Source organism: Mauremys reevesii, linkage group 6, assembly GCF_016161935.1.
Source record: "Mauremys reevesii isolate NIE-2019 linkage group 6, ASM1616193v1, whole genome shotgun sequence".
In the NCBI taxonomy this organism is placed as follows: Eukaryota; Metazoa; Chordata; order Testudines; family Geoemydidae; genus Mauremys; species Mauremys reevesii.
The window spans coordinates 58,445,696-58,454,551 of NC_052628.1; the positions used below are offsets into that span (position 1 = coordinate 58,445,696).

General features: G+C 43.7%; 1 protein-coding gene across 5 annotated transcripts in view; it reads left to right on the forward strand.

Moving 5' to 3' along the window:
* Positions 1-3,166, forward strand: part of CAST (calpastatin) — a 96,337-nt gene extending 93,171 nt beyond the window's left edge. For all 5 annotated transcript variants that reach the window (XM_039543404.1, XM_039543406.1, XM_039543405.1 and 2 more), the window contains one exon: positions 1,638-3,166. The gene's annotated coding sequence lies outside the window, so the exon portion shown is untranslated. The remainder of the gene's footprint in view (positions 1-1,637) is intronic.
* Positions 3,167-8,856: the final 5,690 nt, after the last annotated feature.

Below are 8,856 nucleotides of genomic sequence, written 5' to 3' on the forward strand. Positions count from 1 at the left end.
TCAGGCAGACAGAACCCCTCACGCTCTGGGAAGAGCTGAGACCTACGCTCCTCCTGAGGACATCTTCGCTTTCCCAGGTCCAGTGTCTCCTGCTCCATTGGGTCACTCCCTCTCATCCATCCACGTGTGCTTTTGACTCCTCCGCTGATGCATCCTCTGGAATGGCAGTCCTTCGTTCGGCTCTGCCATCTGTATCTTTGCACCCTTCTCCTACTTGAGTACAGCTTGTCAATCACCCACAGCGGAATACACAGAGGGACCGGCACTTGCAGAAGAAGAGAAAGATACTTACCTTATAGTAACTGGCGGTGCTTTGATATGTGTGTTGCTCATCTGTATTCCACTACCTGCCCTTCTTGCCATCTGCTTCAGATCATCTATTTGTTCACAGTGGAAAAGGAACTGGAGAGGCAATCTGTCTGCTCCCCTTTATCTCCATGGTCAAAGGCATAAGGTGAGCAAGGGTGTGTGTGTGCGGGCCAACAGACAATGCTTTCAAAATTCTCTGGCTGTGGAGTGCATACCTACCTACAATGGAATACAGATAGTGACCACATCTTGAAGAACTTCCAGTTACTATAAGATAAGTAACTTCCTCTTCTCTCTTTATTCCTAGATATACCCTCTTGTACAATGATACTTTATCTTGTTATTTACACCCTTAAAATATGCACAGGCAATTATATTAACTCTTAGGGCCTAACATATGACTAATTAATGACTATCAAATTCACGATTCATTTTGGTCAGTTTCATGGCCAGAGGGTTTTTTAATTAGTTGATTTCATGTTTTCAGATGTTTACATCTGAAATTTCATGGTGGTGTAACCGTGGGAACCTGACCCAAAAGGAGGTCATGTGGGAGGGGTTGCAAAGCTGTTGCAGGGGGTTGTGGGATTGCCACCCTCACTGATAGCTTCTTGCAGCTGGTGGAGGTGCCTGGAGATGGGTCTGATCTCCCCCTGAGAGCGGCCATGCAGGGAAAGAGGAAATCCTATCCCTCCCCAGACCAGCCAGAATTAGCAGCTGGAGCCTGGTAGGAGCCCCCCGGCTGGAGTGCCCTCAGCCCTGCCCCTGTCATTCCCTTCCAATAGCTAGATATAAGGGAGGTCTGCTTTCATGGTCCTTGGCATCTTTTTCAAGGCTGTGAATTTGCTAGGCCCTAGTTATAGGGTGTATATTTAGACCTTTTAATCTTTCCCCATAATACTGTCCTCAAAGTCTTTAATCATGTTTGTTGCTCTCTGAGTCCCTTCTAATGTGTTGATCTATGTGTCATTCGTGTCCCCAGAAGTAAACACAATTTTCTATATATATATGGAGAGAGAGAGAGAGACACAAGGTGAAATCCAGTGTGAGAGAGTTTTATCTTCAGTGGAGCCAGGATTTCATCCATAGACAGAATTTATAACTTCTCTGTATGTGCAGCCCAATGGCACCTTTTGTTTCTTTTTGCATTAGTACACTACAAATGACGATGCCTAAATCACTTTTGATATTACTTCTTCCTGGGATTCTTTCTCTGTGTTGTGTATTATTCTCCTCAGATAAAGTAGCTTATGTTTTTCAAGTTGAATTTCCTTTTACATGATAGATGTTTCACTGAATTTCTTCTCTGGAACCTTTTTTTCTTCCAGGTGATCGGCACATAGTGTAAAAAGTCTTCATTCTGCTGGTGGACAGTTATTCCCAAAGAACAAAAGCTAATGCAAGAGCATGAGGTTATTCTGGGTGGTTTTTGTACAGTGTTATTTGCTGGAGGTTTTTCATATCATTTTTCCAGGAGTGAATTGGGGTGGGTTTTTTTCCTAACCATTCATGTTATTGTATTGATACATTTTGAAACTTTTTTTTGTAATTTCTTCAGTTCTGAGAGGGAAAGGATGCTTTATATTTGTAAGAAGTCTATTTCATAAGAACTTAATAGCAATTCCAAAAACAGCCTGCAAACTTTTGCACATAATCTTCACATAGTGCCTGTAAATGTCAAGTAGAGTTCTCTAGGTATGAGCTAGCATTTTTAACATTGCAAAGAATGCATTAAGCATTCTAGGAATGTAATGAGTTTTGGTTAACCTTGGCCTTTCTAGGCTGGCTGTATAAGGTATTTCTTTGGGTGAATTATTGGTGAGAAATCATAGGTCAATCACAGATATTTACAGGATAGCAAATTAATAGATGTATCATCTCATCGTGGACTCCTAATAATAAAATGTCAAAAGTCTGGACAGTGCCTTTGTTACAGTGTAAAAAAGAGTCTCCCCTCTCTCAAATTATGTCACCACAACTGTACTCTTACCCTCTTTGTGCCAGGAGTTTCCTGACTACAGATGCTAATGCAAGTCACCTGCATTCCTGGCCGTATACTGCAAGAGAGGGAAAGGGGGCCCCTGAAACTTGGCAAGAGTCAAATGAATGGGAGCTCCAAGTCAACAGAAAAGGTGGCACTTTTGCAATAATACCAACTCTCTGCCTCTCCACCCTCTATTGAGACTCCCAAAATGGGTGCAGGAGCAGAGCAGAAGTTAATGCTATAAGGAATGGCATTAACTTCCATGAACTATAGTCACACGGTCCCCAGGGAAACAGCTGGCAAAGAGCAACCATTCCCTGGCAACAGGGGCAGGGATAGCTCAGTGGTTTGAGCATTGGCCTACTAAACCCAGGGTTGTGAGTTCAGTCCTTGAGGGGGCCAGTTAGGGATCTGGGGCAAAAATTGGTCCTGCTAGTAAAGGCAGGGGGCTGGACTCAATGACCTTTCAAGGTCCCTTCCAGTTCTAGGAGATTGGTATATCTCCAATTATTATTAACCATGTTGCAATGCTGAAGATGAGGATAATCTGTGAGCTACTTTCCCCAATTTCTGTGGGTTTCTCTCTTCTTTGTGCCTCGCAGGAGAGGGAAGCATAGTGCTATAAGTGCAAGATTCTGGTGTCCTTACTCACAATGAGTAACACTATAAATAGTCTCATTGACTTCAAGGAACTACTCAGTGTGAGGTAATGGTAGATGAAATGTTTGCCAGAGTCTCAAAATCTGGTCCTATCTATCTCGTGTTCCAGACAACCATTTTCCAGAGAGCTAATATGGAGGATAATCAGAATTATGACAACCTGACAGTCTGTATTGAGAGCCTGTGTCACACTAATAAAGTTTTTAGAATGCATTACTATGTATGTCCTATTGTTTTTATCGTCCTATTTCTAATTGTGTATTATTGGATGACTCACTAAAGACAACAGAAGTGTGTCCACTAGAAATCATTAAAAAGTAGGCTTTGGGGTATTAAAAGTGAATGCAGTGCTTTGTGCAAAATCAGTAAAATGTCTGTCATCAGATCTTCATGAAAACCAAATATATTAACACCATAAACATAAAATCAATTCAGAGATCTAGCTACAATTTTTTTTCTCATTTTGCTTTTAAATAACTCCAGAAGAGAGTCAGGGCCAGCTTTTAAGTTGCAGAACTCCATTTTTGTGGGCACAACTCAGGTCATGTAAATGTTTTAAATTACCTAAACTATGAGCACAAATATTTTCACACACAAAACTGCACCCACGAAAATGAGGACCCAGTTGAGATTGTGCTGAAAATCTGCTAACTTTTCTCATTGCTTAACATAAACACCCTGATGTTCTTAGGAGACTGAAGATTCATTCTCTTTTTAGGTTCTTGTATACTACCCATCATCATGGTATCTGGGTATAAAATATTTCTTTGAGAGGGAGTTTACAAAGATTGCACGTATGCATCATTAATAGTTTTGTTTTGAGCTTTGTCTCCTGACGTTAAGTAGCTGATTGATTTTTACCTTATTAATTAATTAAATTAATCAGAGAGATACCAGGCTACTTCTATCAGGTAAATAGCATAGCATAGCATCAGGGTGAATAAAAATTAGTGATTAAAGAAATTTTTTTTATTAAATCAGATTTTTTGATAAAATGCTTTTTCCTCAAAAAGCATTATCTAAAGATAGTTTTAATTAAGATACATTATAGCTCAAAGATATCTCATCATGGAATAGGGATTATAAATTCTAGTTCTATAGTATGAGACAATATATTCATGTAATGGTTAAGAAAAGTTTTGTAAATGAGTTCCAATAGTTCATGGATTAGGGACCCAATCTTATGGGGTTCCAGGGGCTTCTGTATAGATTATTTAGGTTAATCTTTCTATCTACCCAATGGGACTTAGTGCTCAGTCTAGAAGATACCATCAGAGATGCTTAGTTTTGCAGTTCTCAAACTGTGGATTTGTGTCTCCAGAGATAACATGCTTGTTTAACAGCAAAAATGTTTTTAAATATATATTTAAAAACAATATCTAGAGGTGAGAAATAACAGACCTCAACCCTATTATCCCTCTGAAAATTTGTGTACAGAGTCAATCCATTACCTGTCTCTAAAAGTGCAAAGTTTCAAAAAGTTCCGTAAATAGAAGATTGCTGGGGGCAGAATAGATCTGGATGAGGAGAAGTCTGGAGATAAATGTGAGAAGGGAGGGACAGGCAGTAGAAACAAAAGTGAAACTGAGCAACATATTCCAGAAGTCTTGAGGTCTTTCTGAGTGTAGCCTTCATTGATTTGAGATCTACCATACCATTCTCTCACTAGAAGGGAAAACCTATAATGGCAGCAGGCCGTAAAAGAGACCCAGTTTGGAAATATTTTAATGAAGTTTCTTTACCTGTGGGTAAGACAGGCATGCATGCAAAATGCAAACAGTGCAACAAAGAAATGCAAGGCCTGGTTTCCCGAATGAAACAACATCATGAGAAGTGTTCCTTCTCAGGAGGAAGCTGCATTGAAGATGAAAGGAACATGTCTGAACATGCAGGATCTTCAGGTTGGTAAACGTTTTTATTTCATACTTTAAGGATTGCCTGTCTTCCTTCTGGACTATTCTTGAATTCTCATATTTGAGCAAAAAAATACACGGTAACGTCTCACTTAGTCATCCCTGTTAACGATGTTTCATTGTTACATTGCTGAAAATAGACCATTTTGCCAAAAATAAAACCTTTTGCTGACTTGTTTTGAACAGCTGGTTTGGCACAGGAACTAGAAATGCTGCAGAAAAGACCTGTGGTCAGGGATGTATGTACCTTTCACTGTCCATGTGAAAATGTATTCCAATTTGCCTCATAAGCCATGGAGAATCACAATTTACATATGTACAGATTTTGTTTGACACATACTCAATTTTCTTTCCAATTAGCACTGCATATGTCCTCAGCTCGCTCTTTCCTTCAGAGGCTTCTGCCAAATAAGTATGCTACACGCACAGGACAGCTCCAGCTCCAGATGGGACAGAGACAAAACAGATTCTCCTGTTCCTGGTACTTTCTCTGATTTAAAAAAAAAACCCTTTGGCTTCAGGGAAGGCCCTTTAGGCTGGGAGCCAAGGGACTGAGTTTTCGTTTCATTTCTTCCACCAATTAGTATTAATCATTAAATACGTTTCAAAACCTTTATTATTGAACAAAACCTATCCTTACCTTAGAAGGCAGGAAAGTCTCTTTCTGTACCAAGAGTTGGGCCTACAGCTGGATGTGAATAAATCCATGTTGGTAGCCATACAAAGGATACCGTTTATAGGGCCATACTTGAACTCTCTGACAGCCAGAGTGTACCTCCTTTTGGACAGATTTACAACTTTGTCAGGTCTAGTAGGGACTATTCAGAGAAGCCCTCAGACCTCTATAAGGAACTGTCTTCAACTTTTGGGCCCTATGGCAGCTTGCATCTCTGTGGCCAGTCATGCAAGGCTACACTTCTGCTGCTTCCAGGGTTGGATCAGAACTACCTAGTCTCCAAGCAGGGACAGGCAGGTGATGGTCCACTTGCATGTAAAGAACTCCCTAAACTGGTGGAGGAAGTAGGGTGACCAGACAACAGCAGGTGTTAGAGTAGAAAAGCATCAACCCACACTACTTCTCTGCAGCAATGGAAGAAATTTGTCCACTGCTGCGGTCATCGCTACCTCAGACCTGAATTGGTTCTCCTTTCCCTCATCCTAGATGGATGGATGATCTCTGGGTTATGTCAGTTTGGGCAAGGTGTACCTCCCCACCATTTCAGCCTTTCATCCCCCAATTGAGGTTTTCGCCATTTTTGCTCACACAGTATCGTCCAGATTTATTAAGGATCTGGGTAATCTCTTCCTCCACGTCAGACACCCCACCCAGCCTTGGGACCTCAACCTGGTTCTCAACTACCTCACAAAAACTCCATTGGAACTGTAGACAAGTGGACTCACCCCTGCAGCGCCTCCTGCTGGTCTCTCAGGGAATTAGCTCATTCGAGCGCCAGAGCACCCTCTGCAGGCCGGTGATCTGCCTGTCCTCTGGCCCCCTTGTCCCTCCCTGGACCCAGTGCCCTTTTACATGGGGTGCTGCCCCCTGGCAGTAACCCCCTCGGTCTTAAGGTCTCCCCTCCCCAGGGAAACCCCCACCCTCTATCCCCACCTCACCTCAGTATATGGCTACTGCCAGTCATTGTCTAGCCTCCACGCCCTGGGGCAGACTGCAGTATCAGCCACTCATCACTGGCAAGGATGGGTTTGGACCTGCTGCCTTGGCCTACCCCTGGGCTGTCCCCTGCAACCTCCAGTACCTATTAGCCCAATGCTAGGCCACAGCCTAGGGCTTTCCAGGCTAGAGCGCCTCTGCCTTTCCCCAGCCCTGCTTCACTCAGGTACCCTGTGTCCAGCTCCCTGCAGCCAGGCCCATCTCACTCTACAGCTAGAGAGAGACTATTTGCTCCTGGCTTCCCTGGCCGCCTTATAAGGCCCTGTTGCTCAGTTTGGGGCGTGGCCCAGCTGCAGCCACTTCCCCCAATCAGCCAGGGTTTTACTTTGCCCTCTGCAGGGCTTTTCCAACCCCTTCCAGGCTGGAGTGGGTGGTCACCCCGCTACAGAACCAATGATGACCTGCTTCCTACTTAAATTATCTATGGGTATGGCTACACTGGCGATTTGCAGCGCTGGAAAGCCTCCACCAGCCAGCGCTGTTAAGTGGCCACACACCACTGCAGCACTCTTCAGCGCTGCAGCCTGGCTGCAGCGCGCTGTGCTGCACACCACTCAGCATGGGAATAGGATTCCAGCTGGTGCTGCAGCTGCAGTGTCATCAAGTGTGCACACACGTGATTGGCCTCCAGGGTATAAGGTGTATCCCAGAATGCTTTTATAAATTACTCTCTCGTTTTGTTATGCAGCTCTCTCTTTTTTTGTGAATGAGAATGAGATCGAGATCAACAGAGCTCCTTTCCTGTTTGCTGTGATCATCTGCTGTAAACAATCAAAATGAAATGAGGGGGCAGGCAGGGAAAAAAAAAAACAGAACCTATCCTCTCTCCTCCGTTGAACTAAAAATAAAAAAAAACAACAATCACAGCAAACACAGGAGCTAACTGTACCTGGCTGTGAGAGATCAAAGGCAGGCAGAGCAGGGAGGAAGAAAGGAGCAGAAGGGACGATCGGAGCAAAAAAAAAAAAACAAAAAAACACAGTGTGTCCTGTTGCTGTCTGTATGTGTACAAACAATCAAACAATGAGGCAGGCAGGGAGGGGGGAGGAGCGGGAGCAGCAGGGGAGCTGCAGGCTTTTAAGAAAAAAGAGTTAAGACTAAGTTCTGATTTTTTGTTCTTTTTTTTCAAACACACAGTTAAACACAAAAAAATCTCTCTCTCTCCCCCTCCCCCCTCTCCCCCCCTCCCCCACCACCCTCCACCCCCACCCCTCATTTTGCCGTGACTAGCTGCCTGCTGGGATATGCTGCCAATGTGCATCACACAGCAGCTGCTGCTACATGCTGCATGCTGCACACACACGCTGTGGGCTGTGTGTGGCACCACACACACCACACACCAGCACTGCTCCTACACAGCTGGATGACTGCAACTGCCCAGCTGCTGCGTAAGTAAGTGTAGCACCTATGAAGATGGCCTTGTTCATTGCCGCCACATCTGACCTTAGGGTCATGGAAATAGGAGCCTTAATGGCAGATCCTGCCCCCTTTATGATGATCTTCAACTGTAAGTTTTCTTTACATCCACATCCTAGGTTCCTACCAAAGATTACATTGACTAAGATGAAAATCCAATCTACCAGTATTTTTTCCAAAACCTCATAGTTCAACAGGAAGTTAGAGGAGCCTTGGGCTTCTACCATGATAGGACCAAGCAATTAGGAGATCGCCTAGACTCTTCATCTCCTTTGCAGATACATCTAAGGGGCTCCTATCTCTGCTCAAAGGCTTTCAAAATGGGTATCAGGTTTTATAATCTATCTCTTATGAGTCTGCAGGCACTCAGCCCTCCCGCAGGGCATATTCAACCAGATCCCAGGCAACAACTACAGCATTTCTGAAGAATGTTGCAGCATCTGAGATATGGAGAGCAGCTACTTGGATTTCTGTCCATTTGTTTTCAAAGAATTATGCCCTGCTCTGTGCCATCAGATCCAATGTGGCTCTTGGCTCTGCAGTACTGTCTTTAGTGCTGGACCCCGTCTCCTTAGAGGAATATTGCTCTGAAGCAGGGGATACTAAGGGATACTACTCCTTAGGATACTGCTGATGTAGAGCATCCCTAGGGACACTACTCAAAGATGGAAATGTCACCCGTGCAGGAAGTGTGGATCTTTGAGGTGCACCCACCTCTCCCTTGATGCTCCATTATCTTAGTGGGGAGGAGTAACAGTGTACAGATTCTAAATGCATTGGAGTTCCAAAACAGCAGAAGTCCATCACTTCTGCAACAATGCCCCCCACTTCCGCTGGCAGACAGAAGTGGGTACAGAAGCAGAGTAAACTTAAGTGCTATATTTCCATGAATTAGATCTGCT